The following is a 25,035-nucleotide window of genomic DNA, read 5'->3' as shown; positions in this document are numbered from 1 at the left end:
GTTGTCAGTTGTCTTTAGATAGGACCTGTTTGTGTTGGTTCACTAGTGCTTTCACTAACATTACCACGTACTCCACGTACACCTTGAACACCAAGCCTATTCCCCCTTCCACCACGACCTCTCTTTTTCCCACTCATGTTGGATATAGTGGAGTTAGACTTGAGCTGCAGGTGGCCACCAGGTACCACTCCTAGGCAATCCCCTATACTGCAGCTGCTGACCCCAGGGGTCAGGTAGGCAGACACGGACTTGGAGTAACTAGCAGAACACTCTGGTGCAGGTACAAGTGCCGTAGGGACGATGACAGATATGGATGCTACTGATGCAGTGCAAGGTTCAGATACCGCCGGAGCAGTGTCCTGAACCACGTGTGCGGTTTCGGGCACAGGTACCACCGGAAGCGGTGTCAGGCTTCATGTACCATGGGTGTGGTTTCGGGCACAGGTACCACCGGAGCAGTGTCAGGCTTCATGTACCACGGATGCGGTTTCGGGCACAGGTACCACCGGAAGCGGTGTCAGGCTTCATGTACCATGGGTGTGGTTTCGGGCACAGGTACCGCCGGATCAGTGTCAGGCTTCATGTACCATGGGTGCGGTTTCGGGCACAGGTACCACCGGAGCAGTGTCAGGCTTCATGTACCAAGGGTGCGGTTTCGGGCACAGGTACCACCGGAGCAGTGTCAGGCTTCATGTACCATGGGTGCGGTTTCGGGCACAGGTTCTGTCGGAAGTGGTGTCAGGCTTCATGTACCATGGTTGCGGTTTCGGGCACAGGTACTGCGGGAAGTGGTGTCAATCTTCATGTACCATGAGTGTGGTTTCAGGCACAGGTTCTGTCGGAAGTGGTTTCAGGCTTCATGTACAATGGTTGCGGTTTCGGGTACAGGTACCGCGGGAAGTGCTGTCAGGCTTCATGTACCATTGGGGGCGGTTTTGGGCACAAGTACTGCCTGAAGTGATGTCGGGCTTCATGTATCATGGGTGCGGTTTTGGGCACAGGTACTGCCAGAAGCAGTGTCAGGCTACTCATACCATGGGTGCGGTTTCGGGCACAGGTACTGCTAGAACGGTGTCAGGATACAGGTACAGCAAGTAGCGATGTCAGGGTTCAGGTCTACACAGGATGGGATAAGTTGCACAATTACTACTAAATGGTAAACATTGCTCAGTTACTTCCCTACTGGGGATCGTGCCTTAAATACGTAATGTCTTAGAGCTATTGGCTGATAGCATTACCAAAATGCGCATGCTACCCCTTCAAGAACTGGGGAGCGCTTGCGCATTAGGAGCGCTGCTGGAAGACCTGTGTGGACTGCACAGAGGAGGAGGAACCAAACCAGGTAACGAGGCCGGGGCAGTGAGTATGTTGGCGTCTCTGCCGGGAGGACGGGAGCATGCAGGGACGCCGGCATAGCGCTACATAAAGCTGATGCATGCGCACTACAGTACTTTGCTCTGTCCTCGGCAGGTCAGAGACCTGCGCCTGCGCAGGAGCATGACGGGACACCGTGTGGATGATGTAGGACACGTCATCCACACGAAGCAAGAAGGAGGACGGCATCACAAGGTGAGCGGAGGCACCTGAGCAAGAAAACAGTCGCCCATCAGACCGGACCGCGCCGTCTGTCAGTATAATAGAAAGTCATTTTTGTGCCTTGCAGAGCGGATTGGGGACATATATACAATACACCAGAATGCTATAGATGAGAGATTACAGGTGCTTTAGATGGGGAAAACCTGCTGACAGGTTCCCTTTAATATTTATATGTAGCAGAGCTAAGATTGTCATTTGGCACAATTTGCAGTTCAGTAATAAACTCAGCTCTGCTTCATCACTGCCTCTTATAATCTGCTAACTCCTTATACTCAGGCAGAGAACAGAAGACATTTTTTCCTTCTACAGTAAAGCTTAGTCGCTCTGTTCCCATCCAGGCTTCCAGGCAGGAAGGGGTTAAAGGGGCCGGGCACAGGCTCCACAGGAGAGGAGCGCAGGGCTCTGTGCACACTGTCTGTAGCACAGCACTGCTCACACTGGGCTCTTCAGGCTGCAGAAGGGGCTTCTCCTCCTCCAGGACCCCCAGTGTAACACACAAGGTAAGAGTTCTGTCACTTGCTGTGGTAGCTGCTGTGCTAATGGATTGATTAGGAGCTCAAAATGAATCTTCTTTCCCCAACTTGTCCAATGGGAAGTGACCTGAGACTCGGTGACTTGTAAGAGGAATCATATAGCAGAGCTGAGTGTGTTATCTGCCACCTGGTGCATGTCTAGCTTCATGGACGAATGTATGTGCAGATAATCCTTCTATAGTGTCTAGATATATGAGATACCAAGGCATATATATATATATATATATATATATATATATATATATACAGTACAGACCAAAAGTTTGTACACACCTTCTCATTTAAAGATTTTTCTGTATTTTCATGACTTTGAAAATTGTACATTCACACTGAAGGCATCAAAACTATGAATTAACACATATGGAATTATATACTTAACAAAAAATTGTGAAACAACTGAAAATATGTCTTATATTCTAGGTTCTTCAAAGTAGCCACCTTTTGCTTTGATGACTGCTTTGCACACTCTTGGCATTCTCTTGATGAGCTTCAATGGTCTTCACTTCACAGGTGTGCCCTGTCAGGTTTAATAAGCGGGATTTCTTGCCTTATAAATGGGGTTGAGACCATAAGTTGTGTTGTGCAGAAGTATGGTGGATACACAGCTGATAGTCCTACTGAATAGACTGTTAGAATTTGTATTATGGCAAGAAAAAAGCAGCTAAGTAAAGAAAAACGAGTGGCCATCATTACTTTAAGAAATTGGGGAAACTTTGAAAGTGTCCCCAAGTGCAGTTCCAAAAACCATCAAGTGCTACAAAGAAACTGGCTCACATGAGGACCGCCCCAGGAAAGGAAGACCAAGAGTCACCTCTGCTTCTGAGGATAAGTTTATCCGAGTCACCAGCCTCAGAAATCGCAGGTTAACAGCAGCTCAGATTAGAGACCAGGTCAATGCAACACAGAGTTCTAGCAACAGACACATCTCTTCAACAACTGTTAAGAGGAGACTTTGTGCAGCAGGCCTTCATGGTAAAATAGCTGCTAGGAAACCACTGCTAAGGACAGGCAACAAGCAGAAGAGACTTGTTTGGGCTAAAGAACACAAGGAATGGACATTAGACCAGTGGAAATCTGTGCTTTGGTCTGATGAGTCTAAATTTGAGATCTTTGGTTCCAACCACCGTGTCTTTGTGCGACGCAGAAAAGGTGAACGGATGGACTCTACATGCCTGGTTCCCACCGTGAAGCATGGAGGAGGAGGTGTGATGGTGTGGGGGTGCTTTGCTGGTGACACTGTTGGGGATTTATTCAAAATTGAAGGCATACTGAACCAGCATGGCTACCACAGCATCGTGCAGCGGCATGCTATTCCATCCGGTTTGCGTTTAGTTGGACTATCATTTATTTTTCAACAGGACAATGACCCCAAACACATCTCCAGGCTGTGTAAGGGGTATTTGACCAAGAAGGAGAGTGATGGGGTGCTACGCCAGATGACCTGGCCTCCACAGTCACCAGACCTGAACCCAATCGAGATGGTTTGGGGTGAGCTGGACCGCAGAGTGAAGGCAAAAGGGCCAACAAGTGCTAAGCATCTCTGGGAACTCCTTCAAGATTGTTGGAAGATCATTTCCAGTGACTACCTCTTGAAGCTCATCAAGAGAATGCCAAGAGTGTGCAAAGCAGTCATCAAAGCAAAAGGTGGCTACTTTGAAGAACCTAGAATATAAGACATATTTTCAGTTGTTTCACACTTTTTTGTTAAGTATATAATTCCACATGTGTTAATTCATAGTTTTGATGCCTTCAGTGTGAATGTACAATTTTCATAGTCATGAAAATACAGAAAAATCTTTAAATGAGAAGGTGTGTCCAAACTTTTGGTCTGTACTGTGTATATATATTTATATAATATAGGTAGGTATATAGATGTATAGAGATAGATAGATAATAGATAATAGAGAGATAATAGATAATATATAGATAATAGATAATAAATAGATAATAGATAGATAGATAATATATAGATTGATAATAGATATATAATAGATAATAGATAGATAATAGATAGATAATGGATAATATATAGATAATAGATAGATAGATAACAGATAAATAATAGATGATAAATAGATAATAGATAGAAGGATATATATTTATTGGGGACTTTTGCTGTATAATCACTGTTACAGCTCAGCTCTCATTTAACCCTTCCAGTCCTAATTTCACGATGAGCTCTGCTACATTCTAGGTTCCAAATGTACTTTTGCAGAATGATACCACTAGTAGCAGTAAAATGGCCATTCAGACTCTAATTTATCTCTGCTACATCTGTGTGAAAGAAGGAAATAACTCCTGACTTAGCAGAGTGGAGTTTGTCAGATGTAGTGGGCTCAGATGGCTGTTGAGCTCAGTGCATTGTGATACAAGATGCTCGGTTTGTGCATTTACATAGGACTGCAGGTAAGTCTGTAGGAAATGAGCCTAGAGTCGATGAATTGTTTTCTTCAGATCAATATTTTCTAGGTAACATTTGCTCTTGGGAAAGTTGGGTGAAAGAGCAGTCTCATTAGAGCAGGACTGACACCGTCTTTCTCACAGTCCTGCTTCAGCCATAAAGTTTTTCAGTAACAAAAGAAAATACAATGTATCATCATGGAATAATAATAACAATTCAGCACTTTATTAGAGACTTGACAGTCACACAGCTTTCCCAAAAAAGGAAGACAGATAAGAAGGCGGCTGACAGGTTGATGTCTACCAGGAAAATCCTGCCGGGGATACAATAGTGCAGCAATTGAGATTACAATCTGCCCCTGACAGCCATGGATCCAGCAGTGAATGGCTCAAGTTTAGGACTAAACTGTTAATATCCCGAGAGGTTTAGAACTATGTGTCTTGGATCAGACCTTCGCTATTGTTCCTGCGAGACAATAACTTGCCATGTTTACAAGATGTTATTAAGTGTTATTAATGTGTTACTCAGGGATGAGGAAGCAGAATCACTCGCTACAAGTCATCTATACAATATTACATGTGTGGATATGAGGAAAGATAAGACATCTGGGAGCTAGAACTGAGATAATGAGTCCTCTAAGCAAGGTAGAGATGTATACCGGCCCTACTCCATAGTGGTCGTAGGGCACTGAATCCTGTATTATACTCCAGAGCGGCATTCACTATTCTGCTGGTGCAGTCACTGTGTACATACATTACATTACTGATCCTGAGTTACATCCTGTATTATACTCCAGAGCTGCACTCACTATTCTGCTGGTGCAGTCACTGTGTACATACATTACATTACTGATCCTGAGTTACATCCTGTATTATACTCCAGAGCTGCACTCACTATTCTGCTGGTGCTGTCACTGTGTACATACATTACATTACTGATCCTGAGTTACATCCTGTATTATACTCCAGAGCTGCACTCACTATTCTTCTGGTGCAGTCACTGTGTACATACATTACATTACTGATCCTGAGTTACATCCTGTATTATACTTCAGAGCTGCACTCAATATTCTGCTGGTGCAGTCACTGTGTACATACATTACATTACTGATCCTGAGTTACATCCTGTATTATACCCCAGAGCTGCACTCACTATCCTGCTGGTGCAGTCACTGTGTACATACATTACATTACTGATCCTGTACTGATCCTGAGTTACATCCTGTATTATACTCCAGAGCTGCACTCACTATTCTGCTGGTGCAGTCACTGTGTACATACATTACATTACTTATCCTGTACTGATCCTGAGTTACATCGTGTATTATACTCCAGAGCTGCACTCACTATTCTGCTGGTGCAGTCACTGTGTACATACATTATATTACTGATCCTGAGTTACATCCTGTATTATACTCCAGAGCTGCGCTCACTATTCTGCTGATGCAGTCACTGTGTACATACATTACATTACTGATCCTGAGTTACATCCTGTATTATACCCAAGAGCTGCACTCACTATTCTGCTAGTGCAGTCACTGTGTACATACATTACATTACTGATCCTGTACTGATCTTGAGTTACATCCTGTATTATACCCCAGAGCTGCACTCACTATTCTGCTGGTGCAGTCACTGTGTACATACATTACATTACTGATCCTGAGTTACATCCTGTATTATACTCCAGAGCTGCGCTCACTATTCTGCTGGTGCAGTCACTGTGTACATACATTACATTACTGATCCTGAGTTACATCCTGTATTATACTCCAGAGCTGCACTCACTATTCTGCTAGTGCAGTCACTGTGTACATACATTACATTACTGATCCTGTACTGATCTTGAGTTACATCCTGTATTATACCCCAGAGCTGCACTCACTATTCTGCTGGTGCAGTCACTGTGTACATACATTACATTACTGATCCTGTACTGATCCTGAGTTACATCCTGTATTATACTCCAGAGCTGCACTCACTATTCTGCTGGTGCAATCACTGTGTACATACATTACATTACTGATGCTGTACTGATCCCGAGTTACATCCTGTATTATACTCCAGAGCTGCACTCACTATTCTGCTGGTGCAGTCACTGTGTACATACATTATATTACTGATCCTGAGTTACATCCTGTATTATACTCCAGAGCTGCGCTCACTATTCTGCTGATGCAGTCACTGTGTACATACAGTACAGACCAAAAGTTTGGACACACCTTCTCATTTAAAGATTTTTCTGTATTTTCATGACTTTGAAAATTGTACATTCACACTGAAGGCATCAAAACTATGAATTAACACATGTGGAATTATATACTTAACAAAAAAGTGTGAAACAACTGAAAATATGTCTTATAATCTAGGTTCTTCAAAGTAGCCACCTTTTGCTTTGATGACTGCTTTGCACACTCTTGGCATTCTCTTGATGAACTTCAAGAGGTAGTCACCCGAAATGGCTTTCACTTCACAGGTGTGCCCTGTCAGGTTTAATTAGTGCGATTTCTTGCCTTATAAATGGGGTTGGGACCATCAGTTGTGTTGTGCAGAAGTCAGGTGGATACATAGCTGATAGTCTTACTGAATAGACTGTTAGAATTTGTATTATGGCAAGAAAAAAGCAGCTAAGTAAAGAAAAACAAGTGGCCATCATTACTCTAAGAAATGAAGGTCAATCAGTCCGAAAAATTGGGCAAACTTTGAATGTGTCCCCAAGTGCAGTTGCAAAAACCATCAAGCGCTACAAAGAAACTGGCTGACATGAGGACCGCCCCAGGAAAGGAAGACCAAGAGTCACCTCTGCTTCTGAGGATAAGTTTATTTGAGTCACCAGCCTCAGAAATCGCAGGTTAACAGCAGCTCAGATTAGAGACCAGGTCAATGCCACACAGAGTTCTAGCAGCAGACACATCTCTACAACAACTGTTAAGAGGAGACTTTGTGCAGCAGGCCTTCATGGTAAAATAGCTGCTAGGAAACCACTGCTAAGGACAGGCAACAAGCAGAAGAGACTTGTTTGGGCTAAAGAACACAAGGAATGGACATTAGACCAGTGGAAATCTGCGCTTTGGTCTGATGAGTCCAAATTTGAGATCTTTGGTTCCAACCACCGTGTCTTTGTGTGACGCAGAAAAGGTGAACAGATGGACTCTACATGCCTGGTTCCCACCGTGAAGCATGGAGGAGGAGGTGTGATGGTGTGAGGGTGCTTTGCTGGTGACACTGTTGGGGATTTATTCAAAATTGAAGGCATACTGAACCAGCATGGCTACCACAGCATATTGCAGCGGCATGCAATTCCATCCGGTTTGCGTTTAGTTGGACCATCATTTATTTTTCAACAGGACAATGACCCCAAACACACCTCCAGGCTGTGTAAGGGCTATTTGACCAAGATGGAAAGTGATGGGATGCTACGCCAGATGACCTGCCTCCACAGTCACCAGACCTGAACCCAATCGAGATGGTTTGGGGTGAGCTGGACCTCAGAGTGAAGGCAAAAGGGCCAACAAGTGCTAAGCATCTCTGGGAACTCCTTCAAGATTGTTGGAAGACCATTTCCGGTGACTACCTCTTGAAGCTCATCAAGAGAATGCCAAGAGTGTGCAAAGCAGTCATCAAAGCAAAAGGTGGCAACTTTGAAGAACCTAGAATATAAGACATATTTTCAGTTGTTTTACACTTTTTTGTTAAGTATATAATTCCACATTTGTTAATTCATAGTTTTGATGCCTTCAGTGTGAATGTACAATTTTCATAGTCATGAAAATACAGAAAAATCTTTAAATGAGAAGGTGTGTCCAAACTTTTGGTCTGTACTGTACATTACATTACTGATCCTGAGTTACATCCTGTATTATACCCAAGAGCTGCACTCACTATTCTGCTGGTGCAGTCACTGTGTACATACATTACATTACTGATCCTGAGTTACATCCTGTATTATACTCCAGAGCTGCACTCACTATTCTGCTGGTGCAGTCACTGTGTACATACATTACATTACTGATCCTGAGTTACATCCTGTATTATACTCCAGAGCTGCACTCACTATTCTGCTGGTGCAGTCACTGTGTACATACATTACTGATCCTGAGTTACATCCTGTATTATACTCCAGAGCTGCACTCACTATTCTGCTGGTGCAGTCACTGTGTACATACATTACTTTACTGATCCTGAGTTACATCCTGTATTATACTCCAGAGCTGCACTCACTATTCTGCTGGTGCAGTCACTGTGTACATACATTACATTACTGATCCTGAGTTACATCCTGTATTATACTCCAGAGCTGCACTCACTATTCTTCTGGTGCAGTCACTGTGTACATACATTACATTACTGATCCTGAGTTACATCCTGTATTATACTCCAGAGCTGCACTCAGTATTCTGCTGGTGCAGTCACTGTGTACATACATTACATTACTGATCCTGAGTTACATCCTGTATTATACTCCAGAGCTGCACTCACTATTCTGCTGGTGCAGTCACTGTGTACATACATTACATTACTGATCCTGAGTTACTTTCTGTATTATACCCCAGAGCTGCACTCACTATTCTGCTGATACAGTCACTGTGTACATACATTACATTACTGATCCTGAGTTACATCCTGTATTATACTCCAGAGCTGCACTCACTATTCTGCTGGTGCAGTCACTGTGTACATACATTACATTACTGATCCTGAGTTACATCCTGTATTATACTCCAGAGCTGCACTCACTATTCTGCTGGTGCAGTCACTGTGTACATACATTACATTACTGATCCTGAGTTACATCCTGTATTATTCTCCAGAGCTGCACTCACTATTCTCCTGGTGCAGTCACTGTGTACATACATTACATTACTTATCCTGTACTGATCCTGAGTTACATCGTGTATTATACTCCAGAGCTGCACTCACTATTCTGCTGGTGCAGTCACTGTGTACATACATTATATTACTGATCCTGAGTTACATCCTGTATTATACTCCAGAGCTGCGCTCACTATTCTGCTGGTGCAGTCACTGTGTACATACATTACATTACTGATCCTGAGTTACATCCTGTATTATACTCCAGAGCTGCACTCACTATTCTGCTAGTGCAGTCACTGTGTACATACATTACATTACTGATCCTGTACTGATCTTGAGTTACATCCTGTATTATACCCCAGAGCTGCACTCACTATTCTGCTGGTGCAGTCACTGTGTACATACATTACATTACTGATCCTGTACTGATCCTGAGTTGCATCCTGTATTATACTCCAGAGCTGCACTCACTATTCTGCTGGTGCAATCACTGTGTACATACATTACATTACTGATGCTGTACTGATCCCGAGTTACATCCTGTATTATACTCCAGAGCTGCACTCACTATTCTGCTGGTGCAGTCACTGTGTACATACATTATATTACTGATCCTGAGTTACATCCTGTATTATACTCCAGAGCTGCGCTCACTATTCTGCTGATGCAGTCACTGTGTACATACATTACATTACTGATCCTGAGTTACATCCTGTATTATACCCAAGAGCTGCACTCACTATTCTGCTGGTGCAGTCACTGTGTACATACATTACATTACTGATCCTGAGTTACATCCTGTATTATACTCCAGAGCTGCACTCACTATTCTGCTGGTGCAGTCACTGTGTACATACATTACATTACTGATCCTGAGTTACATCCTGTATTATACTCCAGAGCTGCACTCACTATTCTGCTGGTGCAGTCACTGTGTACATACATTACATTACTGATCCTGAGTTACATCCTGTATTATACCCCAGAGCTGCACTCACTATTCTGGTGCAGTCACTGTGTACATACATTACATTACTGATCCTGAGTTACATCCTGTATTATACTCCAGAGCTGCACTCACTATTCTGCTGGTGCAGTCACTGTGTACATACATTACATTACTGATCCTGAGTTACATCCTGTATTATACTCCAGAGCTGCACTCACTATTCTGCTGGTGCAGTCACTGTGTACATACATTACTGATCCTGAGTTACATCCTGTATTATACTCCAGAGCTGCACTCACTATTCTTCTGGTGCAGTCACTGTGTACATACATTACTTTACTGATCCTGAGTTACATCCTGTATTATACTCCAGAGCTGCACTCACTATTCTGCTGGTGCAGTCACTGTGTACATACATTACATTACTGATCCTGAGTTACATCCTGTATTATACTCCAGAGCTGCACTCACTATTCTTCTGGTGCAGTCACTGTGTACATACATTACATTACTGATCCTGAGTTACATCCTGTATTATACTCCAGAGCTGCACTCAGTATTCTGCTGGTGCAGTCACTGTGTACATACATTACATTACTGATCCTGAGTTACATCCTGTATTATACTCCAGAGCTGCACTCACTATTCTGCTGGTGCAGTCACTGTGTACATACATTACATTACTGATCCTGAGTTACTTTCTGTATTATACCCCAGAGCTGCACTCACTATTCTGCTGATACAGTCACTGTGTACATACATTACATTACTGATCCTGAGTTACATCCTGTATTATACTCCAGAGCTGCACTCACTATTCTGCTGGTGCAGTCACTGTGTACATACATTACATTACTGATCCTGAGTTACATCCTGTATTATACTCCAGAGCTGCACTCACTATTCTGCTGGTGCAGTCACTGTGTACATACATTACATTACTGATCCTGAGTTACATCCTGTATTATTCTCCAGAGCTGCACTCACTATTCTCCTGGTGCAGTCACTGTGTACATACATTACATTACTTATCCTGTACTGATCCTGAGTTACATCGTGTATTATACTCCAGAGCTGCACTCACTATTCTGCTGGTGCAGTCACTGTGTACATACATTATATTACTGATCCTGAGTTACATCCTGTATTATACTCCAGAGCTGCGCTCACTATTCTGCTGGTGCAGTCACTGTGTACATACATTACATTACTGATCCTGAGTTACATCCTGTATTATACTCCAGAGCTGCACTCACTATTCTGCTAGTGCAGTCACTGTGTACATACATTACATTACTGATCCTGTACTGATCTTGAGTTACATCCTGTATTATACCCCAGAGCTGCACTCACTATTCTGCTGGTGCAGTCACTGTGTACATACATTACATTACTGATCCTGTACTGATCCTGAGTTGCATCCTGTATTATACTCTAGAGCTGCACTCACTATTCTGCTGGTGCAATCACTGTGTACATACATTACATTACTGATGCTGTACTGATCCCGAGTTACATCCTGTATTATACTCCAGAGCTGCACTCACTATTCTGCTGGTGCAGTCACTGTGTACATACATTATATTACTGATCCTGAGTTACATCCTGTATTATACTCCAGAGCTGCGCTCACTATTCTGCTGATGCAGTCACTGTGTACATACAGTACAGACCAAAAGTTTGGACACACCTTCTCATTTAAAGATTTTTCTGTATTTTCATGACTTTGAAAATTGTACATTCACACTGAAGGCATCAAAACTATGAATTAACACATGTGGAATTATATACTTAACAAAAAAGTGTGAAGCAACTTAAAATATGTCTTATATTCTAGGTTCTTCAAAGTAGCCACCTTTTGCTTTGATGACTGCTTTGCACACTCTTGGCATTCTCTTGATGAACTTCAAGAGGTAGTCACCCGAAATGGCTTTCACTTCACAGGTGTGCCCTGTCAGGTTTAATTAGTGCGATTTCTTGCCTTATAAATGGGGTTGGGACCATCAGTTGTGTTGTGCAGAAGTCAGGTGGATACATAGCTGATAGTCTTACTGAATAGACTGTTAGAATTTGTATTATGGCAAGAAAAAAGCAGCTAAGTAAAGAAAAACAAGTGGCCATCATTACTTTAAGAAATGAAGGTCAATCAGTCCGAAAAATTGGGCAAACTTTGAATGTGTCCCCAAGTGCAGTTGCAAAAACCATCAAGCGCTACAAAGAAACTGGCTCACATGAGGACCGCCCCAGGAAAGGAAGACCAAGAGTCACCTCTGCTTCTGAGGATAAGTTTATTTGAGTCACCAGCCTCAGAAATCGCAGGTTAACAGCAGCTCAGATTAGATACCAGGTCAATGCCACACAGAGTTCTAGCAGCAGACACATCTCTACAACAACTGTTAAGAGGAGACTTTGTGCAGCAGGCCTTCATGGTAAAATAGCTGCTAGGAAACCACTGCTAAGGACAGGCAACAAGCAGAAGAGACTTGTTTGGGCTAAAGAACACAAGGAATGGACATTAGACCAGTGGAAATCTGCGCTTTGGTCTGATGAGTCCAAATTTGAGATCGTTGGTTCCAACCACCGTGTCTTTGTGTGACGCAGAAAAGGTGAACGGATGGACTCTACATGCCTGGTTCCCACCGTGAAGCATGGAGGAGGAGGTGTGATGGTGTGAGGGTGCTTTGCTGGTGACACTGTTGGGGATTTATTCAAAATTGAAGGCATACTGAACCAGCATGGCTACCACAGCATATTGCAGCGGCATGCAATTCCATCCGGTTTGCGTTTAGTTGGACCATCATTTATTTTTCAACAGGACAATGACCCCAAACACACCTCCAGGCTGTGTAAGGGCTATTTGACCAAGATGGAAAGTGATGGGATGCTACGCCAGATGACCTGCCTCCACAGTCACCAGACCTGAACCCAATCGAGATGGTTTGGGGTGAGCTGGACCTCAGAGTGAAGGCAAAAGGGCCAACAAGTGCTAAGCATCTCTGGGAACTCCTTCAAGATTGTTGGAAGACCATTTCCGGTGACTACCTCTTGAAGCTCATCAAGAGAATGCCAAGAGTGTGCAAAGCAGTCATCAAAGCAAAAGGTGGCAACTTTGAAGAACCTAGAATATAAGACATATTTTCAGTTGTTTTACACTTTTTTGTTAAGTATATAATTCCACATTTGTTAATTCATAGTTTTGATGCCTTCAGTGTGAATGTACAATTTTCATAGTCATGAAAATACAGAAAAATCTTTAAATGAGAAGGTGTGTCCAAACTTTTGGTCTGTACTGTACATTACATTACTGATCCTGAGTTACATCCTGTATTATACCCAAGAGCTGCACTCACTATTCTGCTGGTGCAGTCACTGTGTACATACATTACATTACTGATCCTGAGTTACATCCTGTATTATACTCCAGAGCTGCACTCACTATTCTGCTGGTGCAGTCACTGTGTACATACATTACATTACTGATCCTGAGTTACATCCTGTATTATACTCCAGAGCTGCACTCACTATTCTGCTGGTGCAGTCACTGTGTACATACATTACTGATCCTGAGTTACATCCTGTATTATACTCCAGAGCTGCACTCACTATTCTTCTGGTGCAGTCACTGTGTACATACATTACTTTACTGATCCTGAGTTATATCCTGTATTATACTCCAGAGCTGCACTCACTATTCTGCTGGTGCAGTCACTGTGTACATACATTACATTACTGATCCTGAGTTACATCCTGTATTATACTCCAGAGCTGCACTCACTATTCTTCTGGTGCAGTCACTGTGTACATACATTACATTACTGATCCTGAGTTACATCCTGTATTATACTCCAGAGCTGCACTCAGTATTCTGCTGGTGCAGTCACTGTGTACATACATTACATTACTGATCCTGAGTTACATCCTGTATTATACTCCAGAGCTGCACTCACTATTCTGCTGGTGCAGTCACTGTGTACATACATTACATTACTGATCCTGAGTTACTTTCTGTATTATACCCCAGAGCTGCACTCACTATTCTGCTGATACAGTCACTGTGTACATACATTACATTACTGATCCTGAGTTACATCCTGTATTATACTCCAGAGCTGCACTCACTATTCTGCTGGTGCAGTCACTGTGTACATACATTACATTACTGATCCTGAGTTACATCCTGTATTATACTCCAGAGCTGCACTCACTATTCTGCTGGTGCAGTCACTGTGTACATACATTACATTACTGATCCTGAGTTACATCCTGTATTATTCTCCAGAGCTGCACTCACTATTCTCCTGGTGCAGTCACTGTGTACATACATTACATTACTTATCCTGTACTGATCCTGAGTTACATCGTGTATTATACTCCAGAGCTGCACTCACTATTCTGCTGGTGCAGTCACTGTGTACATACATTATATTACTGATCCTGAGTTACATCCTGTATTATACTCCAGAGCTGCGCTCACTATTCTGCTGGTGCAGTCACTGTGTACATACATTACATTACTGATCCTGAGTTACATCCTGTATTATACTCCAGAGCTGCACTCACTATTCTGCTAGTGCAGTCACTGTGTACATACATTACATTACTGATCCTGTACTGATCTTGAGTTACATCCTGTATTATACCCCAGAGCTGCACTCACTATTCTGCTGGTGCAGTCACTGTGTACATACATTACATTACTGATCCTGTACTGATCCTGAGTTGCATCCTGTATTATACTCCAGAGCTGCACTCACTATTCTGCTGGTGCAATCACTGTGTACATACATTACATTACTGATGCTGTACTGATCCAGAGTTACATCCTGTATTATACTCCAGAGCTGCACTCACTATTCTGCTGGTGCAGTCCCTGTGTACATACATTATATTACTGATCCTGAGTTACATCCTGTATTATACTCCAGAGCTGCGCTCACTATTCTGCTGATGCAGTCACTGTGTACATACATTACATTACTGATCCTGAGTTACATCCTGTATTATACCCAAGAGCTGCACTCACTATTCTGCTGGTGCAGTCACTGTGTACATACATTACATTACTGATCCTGAGTTACATCCTGTATTATACTCCAGAGCTGCACTCACTATTCTGCTGGTGCAGTCACTGTGTACATACATTACATTACTGATCCTGAGTTACATCCTGTATTATACTCCAGAGCTGCACTCACTATTCTGCTGGTGCAGTCACTGTGTACATACATTACATTACTGATCCTGAGTTACATCCTGTATTATACCCCAGAGCTGCACTCACTATTCTGGTGCAGTCACTGTGTACATACATTACATTACTGATCCTGAGTTACATCCTGTATTATACTCCAGAGCTGCACTCACTATTCTGCTGGTGCAGTCACTGTGTACATACATTACATTACTGATCCTGAGTTACATCCTGTATTATACTCCAGAGCTGCACTCACTATTCTGCTGGTGCAGTCACTGTGTACATACATTACTGATCCTGAGTTACATCCTGTATTATACTCCAGAGCTGCACTCACTATTCTTCTGGTGCAGTCACTGTGTACATACATTACTTTACTGATCCTGAGTTACATCCTGTATTATACTCCAGAGCTGCACTCACTATTCTGCTGGTGCAGTCACTGTGTACATACATTACATTACTGATCCTGAGTTACATCCTGTATTATACTCCAGAGCTGCACTCACTATTCTTCTGGTGCAGTCACTGTGTACATACATTACATTACTGATCCTGAGTTACATCCTGTATTATACTCCAGAGCTGCACTCAGTATTCTGCTGGTGCAGTCACTGTGTACATACATTACATTACTGATCCTGAGTTACATCCTGTATTATACTCCAGAGCTGCACTCACTATTCTGCTGGTGCAGGCACTGTGTACATACATTACATTACTGATCCTGAGTTACTTTCTGTATTATACCCCAGAGCTGCACTCACTATTCTGCTGATACAGTCACTGTGTACATACATTACATTACTGATCCTGAGTTACATCCTGTATTATACTCCAGAGCTGCACTCACTATTCTGCTGGTGCAGTCACTGTGTACATACATTACATTACTGATCCTGAGTTACATCCTGTATTATACTCCAGAGCTGCACTCACTATTCTGCTGGTGCAGTCACTGTGTACATACATTACATTACTGATCCTGAGTTACATCCTGTATTATTCTCCAGAGCTGCACTCACTATTCTCCTGGTGCAGTCACTGTGTACATACATTACATTACTTATCCTGTACTGATCCTGAGTTACATCGTGTATTATACTCCAGAGCTGCACTCACTATTCTGCTGGTGCAGTCACTGTGTACATACATTATATTACTGATCCTGAGTTACATCCTGTATTATACTCCAGAGCTGCGCTCACTATTCTGCTGGTGCAGTCACTGTGTACATACATTACATTACTGATCCTGAGTTACATCCTGTATTATACTCCAGAGCTGCACTCACTATTCTGCTAGTGCAGTCACTGTGTACATACATTACATTACTGATCCTGTACTGATCTTGAGTTACATCCTGTATTATACCCCAGAGCTGCACTCACTATTCTGCTGGTGCAGTCACTGTGTACATACATTACATTACTGATCCTGTACTGATCCTGAGTTGCATCCTGTATTATACTCCAGAGCTGCACTCACTATTCTGCTGGTGCAATCACTGTGTACATACATTACATTACTGATGCTGTACTGATCCCGAGTTACATCCTGTATTATACTCCAGAGCTGCACTCACTATTCTGCTGGTGCAGTCACTGTGTACATACATTATATTACTGATCCTGAGTTACATCCTGTATTATACTCCAGAGCTGCGCTCACTATTCTGCTGATGCAGTCACTGTGTACATACATTACATTACTGATCCTGAGTTACATCCTGTATTATACCCAAGAGCTGCACTCACTATTCTGCTGGTGCAGTCACTGTGTACATACATTACATTACTGATCCTGAGTTACATCCTGTATTATACTCCAGAGCTGCACTCACTATTCTGCTGGTGCAGTCACTGTGTACATACATTACATTACTGATCCTGAGTTACATCCTGTATTATACTCCAGAGCTGCACTCACTATTCTGCTGGTGCAGTCACTGTGTACATACATTACATTACTGATCCTGAGTTACATCCTGTATTATACCCCAGAGCTGCACTCACTATTCTGGTGCAGTCACTGTGTACATACATTACATTACTGATCCTGAGTTACATCCTGTATTATACTCCAGAGCTGCACTCACTATTCTGCTGGTGCAGTCACTGTGTACATACATTACATTACTGATCCTGAGTTACATCCTGTATTATACTCCAGAGCTGCACTCACTATTCTGCTGCTGCAGTCACTGTGTACATACATTACATTACTGATCCTGAGTTACATCCTGTATTATACTCCAGAGCTGCGCTCACTATTCTGCTGGTGCAGTCACTGTGTACATACATTACATTACTGATCCTGAGTTACATCCTGTATTATACTCCAGAGCTGCACTCACTATTCTGCTAGTGCAGTCACTGTGTACATACATTACATTACTGATCCTGTACTGATCTTGAGTTACATCCTGTATTATACCCCAGAGCTGCACTCACTATTCTGCTGGTGCAGTCACTGTGTACATACATTACATTACTGATCCTGTACTGATCCTGAGTTACATCCTGTATTATACTCCAGAGCTGCACTCACTATTCTGCTGGTGCAGTCACTGTGTACATACATTACATTACTTATCCTGTACTGATCCTGAGTTACATCGTGTATTATACTCCAGAGCTGCACTCACTATTCTGCTGGTGCAGTCACTGTGTACATACATTATATTACTGATCCTGAGTTACATCCTGTATTATACTCCAGAGCTGCGCTCACTATTCTGCTGATGCAGTCACTGTGTACATACATTACATTACTGATCCTGAGTTACATCCTGTATTATACCCAAGAGCTGCACTCACTATTCTGCTAGTGCAGTCACTGTGTACATACATTACATTACTTATCCTGTACTGATCCTGAGTTACATCGTGTATTATACCCCAGAGCTGCACTCACTATTCTGCTGGTGCAGTCACTGTGTACATACATTACATTACTGATCCTGAGTTACATCCTATATTATACTCCAGAGCTGCGCTCACTATTCTGCTGGTGCAGTCACTGTGTACATACATTACATTACTGACCCTGAGTTACATCCTGTATTATACTCCAGAGCTGCACTCACTATTCTGCTAGTGCAGTCACTGTGTACATACATTACATTACTGATCCTGTACTGATCCTGAGTTACATCCTGTATTATCCTCCAGAGCTGCATTCACTATTCTGCTGGTGCAGTCACTGTGTACATACATTACATTACTGATCCTGTACTGATCCTGAGTTGCATCCTGTATTATACTCCAGAGCTGCACTCACTATTCTGCTGGTGCAATCACTGTGTACATACATTACATTACTGATGCTGTACTGATCCCGAGTTACATCCTGTATTATACTCCAGAGCTGCACTCACTATTCTGCTGGTGCAGTCACTGTGTACATACATTATATTACTGATCCTGAGTTACATCCTGTATTATACTCCAGAGCTGCGCTCACTATTCTGCTGATGCAGTCACTGTGTACATACATTACATTACTGATCCTGAGTTACATCCTGTACTATACCCAAGAGCTGCACTCACTATTCTGCTGGTGCAGTCACTGTGTACATACATTACATTACTGATCCTGAGTTACATCCTGTATTATACTCCAGAGCTGCACTCACTATTCTGCTGGTGCAGTCACTGTGTACATACATTACATTACTGATCCTGAGTTACATCCTGTATTATACTCCAGAGCTGCACTCACTATTCTGCTGGTGCAGTCACTGTGTACATACATTACATTACTGATCCTGAGTTACATCCTGTATTATACCCCAGAGCTGCACTCACTATTCTGCTGGTGCAGTCACTGTGTACATACATTACATTACTGATCCTGAGTTACATCCTGTATTATACTCCAGAGCTGCACTCACTATTCTGCTGGTGCAGTCACTGTGTACATACATTACATTACTGATCCTGAGTTACATCCTGTATTATACTCCAGAGCTGCACTCACTATTCTGCTGCTGCAGTCACTGTGTACATACATTACATTACTGATCCTGAGTTACATCCTGTATTATACTCCAGAGCTGCACTCACTATTCTGCTGCTGCAGTCACTGTGTACATACATTACATTACTGATCCTGTACTGATCCTGAGTTACATCCTGTATTATACTCCAGAGCTGCACTCACTATTCTGCTGGTGCAATCACTGTGTACATACATTACATTACTGATGCTGTACTGATCCCGAGTTACATCCTGTATTATACTCCAGAGCTGCACTCACTATTCTGCTGGTGCAGTCACTGTGTACATACATTACATTACTGATCCTGAGTTACATCCTGTATTATACTCCAGAGCTGCACTCACTATTCTGCTGGTGCAGTCACTGTGTACATACATTACATTACTGATCCTGAGTTACATCCTGTTTTGTACTCCAGAGCTGCACTCACTATTCTGCTGGTGCAGTCACTGTGTACATACATTACATTACTGATCCTGAGTTACATCCTGTATTATACTCCAGAGCTGCACTCACTATTCTGCTGTTGCAGTTGTAGCACCCTAAGGATTCGGCTGCTACAGGGGTATTGCACCTCAACCCAGATGTGTGATATTCCACTCCCGGGTAAGGATGGAGTGTGGACCTGAGCTCGGTAGGCTGCATGCACTACACACATCCCATTTCCGAGGGGCAGGCCGACGGTACTCCCACTTAGAAATGTGCAGGTACGACCGAGTCTGTTCCTGGCTGGAGTGGGAGGGGGGTGGAACATCCCAAGTAGTGTAGGGGCAGATAGGGGGAGCAGCCTGGGTAAAGTTAGGAGCTCATTGGGTGCTGGTCACCTGAGCTCACACATAGAGGGAGTATATAAGTTGGGCACCATCTAAGATCAGGGTCAGTCTGTCAGAGTCAGTAAGAAGCAGAGGTCCAGATGAGCCTGCAGAGAGAGAGTGGAGCAGAGAAGGAAAGACCCAGAGGGGGAAAAAGAAAGGACTCTGAGAACCCAAATTCAATCCCCGGGTGAAGAGTCGGCAATAGGGTACCGGATCCCAAACTGGTGGGGGCAAAAGCACACCCTAGCCAGAGACCGGAGGCCGTGGGCAGCGTCTGCCACGGCCACCCACCACATCCACCCCGAAGGCAAACCACGTGGAGGGTCAGGGAACCCAAGGCCAAGGGTCTCCCAACAGAAGGCCCGAGGGAGCTGGACCTAGGTGGATCACTAGTGGGGACGGCCAGAGGAAAGGACAGAAGGAGAGCTCAGGGTCACGCTCCGGACTTGCTTGGGGGTTGGCTGAATCCAGGACCTGGTGGACGCAGCACGGCTCGGGTGGTCACTTGAAGCTGGAGTGACCGGAACATCAGCAGTGAGTAAATACCCTAAACTGCACAACCCGACTCTGTCTTCACTTAACATCTACGCTGCACCACCACAACCCCCATCCTCTGCACCTGACCCCCTGAGGCTATACCCCACCCGTTGGGGGTTATACTACCAAAAGCTGCACCAACACCATCAGCCTCAGCGGACCCTGCTGCAGCGGCGGCCATAGTGACCGCAATACAACGGGTGGCGTAGTCGACAATAAAGAACTTTATAACATCTGTAGGACTGCCACACACACTGAGCTTGACACCCTGGGCACGGACCGGGTCACAGCCACTCGGCGACTACAACTCCCATCTGATCCGGCTCCGGGTATTCCCCCTAAAGAATATGGCCCAGGGGGTGCGTCAACTTTGGCGTAGTCGGCAGGATTACGTGCCCGCAACAACCGGGTACTGCGTGCCTGAAGAAAAGAACAAGTTTACCTCAAAAAGAAGTCTCCTGCCGGTTCCGGAGGGTCCCCGCCATCGGACCCCATCACCAGTCGATTCCCGCCGGTTGTCCGCCATTAACAGCTTTTTCCCGCCATCTGCAGAGTTTCCCGCCACTGGGAGACGATTCCCGCCATTTCCGAAGATTTCCCGCCTTGGGGGAGCGGACGCCATTATGGGCGTGCCAGAGGGTGGCGGGAGGCCACCTCCCATCGTGGGCCAGGACCGAAAATGGCGCCAAAAGTGGAAACCGCCCCCACCAACAGAGACTGTGATGCTAGAGGTGTCTGTCAGCGTGAAAGAACTGCCCCTGGAGCTGACAATCACCAAGTGGCCCCGGGACCGCCCTCGAAGTGGGAGGACTGAGAACAAGAGAACAAAGATGGGTGCCGCCTGGAGCAGTCTGGAGCGAGCGCACCCGGAGGCAAGAAGCCTGGAGAAGAGTATCGGAGGAGCTTACCCGGAGATGGCGAGAAAGCAGAGCAGCACCGGCCCTTTGGCCAGGAGCCTGCTAGAAACAGAGGAGGGAGAGCAGAGCAGCACCGGCCCGCTGGCCAGGAGCCTGCTGGAAACAGTGGAAGAAGAGCAGAGCAGCACCGACCTGTTGGTCAGGAGCCTGCTGGAAGCAACGACCCCACTAGGCCTAGTGGAGGTCCTAGCACAGCTCCCCCGAGACCGGGAGTGTGCACAGACCGCTCTGGAGGGCCTCGCAAGGAGGATGGCCCGGGTGCAGCGAGAGACGTTGGCGGAGTGGAGCCGTGAGATGGCCCAGCAGACCGAGACCTGTCAGCGGAGCACGCCACCCAAGACGAGGAGACAGACCGCCTCTGAGGATGGCGCGGGAGGACTGAAGGCCGGAGACGGCGCCGAGAAGGGAGCCGAACGAGTGGAGGCAGGTAAAGGGGACGTCTATACCCCAAACCGGGAAACCGCGTACCTGCCCCAGCTCCCCGTCGCAGAGCCCGAAGTCTATCCTGCCGTGCCCGTAATCGCCACGCCACTGCTGCAGACTAGGCCTCAACCGGAAGCCGCCGCCGCGACCCCTGTGACGCCATGCGAAATGACCCCGAGCGTGGCCAAGCAGGAAGTAACACAAGCCTGGTCGCAAGGCCTAGTACCCCCGGGCGCCGCAATACCAACAGCGCCCCCTACCTCCGCGGAGCCACCGGCCTGGTCGCAGGGCCAAGTAGCCCAGGGCGCCGCCATCCTTACGGTGCCCTTCACCTTCCAGATACCCCAGGCCTGGCCGCAAGGCCCGGGCAACCCGGGCGCTAACATCACCGCGCCCATAAGACCAAGAGTGCCGCATCTGGGAGAGGACCTGTTTACCCAACACACGTGCCCGGATGGGCAGCCTTTCATCTGGCCCCAGGAATATCATGAACTGGAACGGCAGAGGAAGGCTGGGGCCATGTGTGCACCCCTGATCCCGGCTCCAAAGCCCGTAAAGAGGATCTCGCCCCCGCTAGAAGAGGCCCAGTTTGAGTGGGACCCCACCGGAGAAGATCTCATGGGGTTCACTCAGGAGACTCGGGCAGCTGCAGCGGAGCGTGCTGAGTGCTGCCGCCAACAACTCGAGGTCTTCGAGAGGGAGCGGAGAGAAAGGCGGGTCCGGGAACAGCAAGCTCAAGTAAGGAGCGCGGAGCAGAAGAGCCGGGCCAGGAGGAGTCCCCGTGCAGCTCATGGTCCCCCTTCCACCGGGACTGTGATCAAGTTCAATATGCAGCACGGGTGGGGTTTCATCAGAGATCACCGCACCCCAGGCGACGTCTTCGTGACAAGGAGAGACGTTGTGTCCCACCTACCGGAGGGACACAGAGGTCGTGACCTTTACATCGGGGACGAGGTCACCTTTACCCGGCACAAGTGTGCCAAAGGACCCTACGCCCTCCATGTGCATCGCCTGACGGAGGAAGAGCTGCGGTGTGAGGAGGAAGAACAAGAGGACCCGGACGGGTCTGAAGCTAAAGGTAACCACAAAGAAAGAGCAGGAGGACGTCGTCGCTGAGTACGGCAGAGCAGAAGCTGTATATAGTTGCCCGTCGGGGCACAGTGAACTGTTGTTGCTATTATAGTCCCCGTTGGGACCAGCAAGTGTGAACTGTTTACCCGTTTATCCCTTAAAGCCCACTGACCGAGGACTGAGAGCGGTCATTCCTCCCTAATACCTGGCCGAGGACTGAGAGCGGCCATATCCCCTGTATATAGTTGCGCGTCCTAAAGCGCTCCCTACTGGTTTTACAGGAAAGCCACGAGTTTTTCAAGAAAAGACTGTCGCACTTTACCCGGTCACACGTTGCACAGTGACCGGAGGAGGAGCCAGAGGCGACGAGAATGTTATTTATATGAAAAGTTTTCTGATATATATATGATATTTTATATGTTTTTATTATGTTGTTTATATGAAAAAAAATTTGTATGTTTTGTGGTGTTTTGTTCTTACAGCCCGAGGACGTGCTGTGATTTACCAGGGGGGAATGTAGCACCCTGAGGATTCGGCTGCTACAGGGGTATTGCACCTCAACCCAGAGGTGTGATATTCCACTCCCGGGTAAGGATGGAGTGTGGATCTGAGCTCGGTAGGCTGCATGCACTACACACATCCCATTTCCGAGGGGCAGGCCGACGGTACTCCCACTTAGAAATGTGCAGGTACGACCGAGTCTGTTCCTGGCTGGAGTGGGAGGGGGGTGGAACATCCCAAGTAGTGTAGGGGCAGATAGGGGGAGCAGCCTGGGTAAAGTTAGGAGCTCATTGGGTGCTGGTCACCTGAGCTCACACATAGAGGGAGTATATAAGGTGGGCACCATCTAAGATCAGGGTCAGTCTGTCAGAGTCAGTAAGAAGCAGAGGTCCAGATGAGCCTGCAGAGAGAGAGTGGAGCAGAGAAGGAAAGACCCAGAGAGGGAAAAAGAAAGGACTCTGAGAACCCAAATTCAATCCCCGGGTGAAGAGTCGGCAATAGGGTACCGGATCCCAAACTGGTGGGGGCAAAAGCACACCCTAGCCAGAGACCGGAGGCCGTGGGCAGCGTCTGCCACGGCCACCCACCACATCCACCCCGAAGGCAAACCACGTGGAGGGTCAGGGAACCCAAGGCCAAGGGTCTCCCAACAGAAGGCCCGAGGGAGCTGGACCTAGGTGGATCACTAGTGGGGACGGCCAGAGGAAAGGACAGAAGGAGAGCTCAGGGTCACGCTCCGGACTTGTTTGGGGGTTTGCTGAATCCAGGACCTGGTGGACGCAGCACGGCTCGGGTGGTCACTTGAAGCTGGAGTGACCGGAACATCAGCAGTGAGTAAATACCCTAAACTGCACAACCCGACTCTGTCTTCACTTAACATCTACGCTGCACCACCACAACCCCCATCCTCTGCACCTGACCCCCTGAGGCTATACCCCACCCGTTGGGGGTTATACTATCAAAAGCTGCACCAACACCATCAGCCTCAGCGGACCCTGCTGCAGCGGCGGCCGTAGTGACCGCAATACAACGGGTGGCGTAGTCGACATAAAGAACTTTATAACATCTGTAGGACTGCCACACACACTGAGCTTGACACCCTGGGCACGGACCGGGTCACAGCCACTCGGCGACTACAACTCCCATCTGATCCGGCTCCGGGTATTCCCCCTAAAGAATATGGCCCAGGGGGCGCGTCACAGTCACTGTGTACATACATTACATTACTGATCCTGTACTGATCCTGAGTTACATCCTGTATTATACTCCAGAGCTGCACTC

General features: G+C 45.7%; 1 protein-coding gene across 1 annotated transcript in view; it reads left to right on the top strand.

Annotated features, from left to right (window-relative positions):
* The first annotated feature begins 1,936 nt into the window (after positions 1–1,936).
* Positions 1,937–25,035, top strand: part of LOC141172009 (chemerin-like receptor 1) — a 203,295-nt gene continuing 180,196 nt past the window's right edge. Inside the window, exon 1 of the mRNA XM_073655774.1 lies at positions 1,937–2,096. The gene's annotated coding sequence lies outside the window, so the exon portion shown is untranslated. The remainder of the gene's footprint in view (positions 2,097–25,035) is intronic.

Source organism: Phyllobates terribilis, unplaced genomic scaffold (assembly GCF_046119375.1).
Source record: "Phyllobates terribilis strain yellow unplaced genomic scaffold, ASM4611937v1 Scaffold_12__6_contigs__length_324123572, whole genome shotgun sequence".
Classification (NCBI taxonomy): domain Eukaryota; kingdom Metazoa; phylum Chordata; class Amphibia; order Anura; family Dendrobatidae; genus Phyllobates; species Phyllobates terribilis.
The sequence above is the reverse complement of the archived record's forward strand: the minus strand, read 5'-3'. Positions and strand labels throughout refer to the sequence as shown.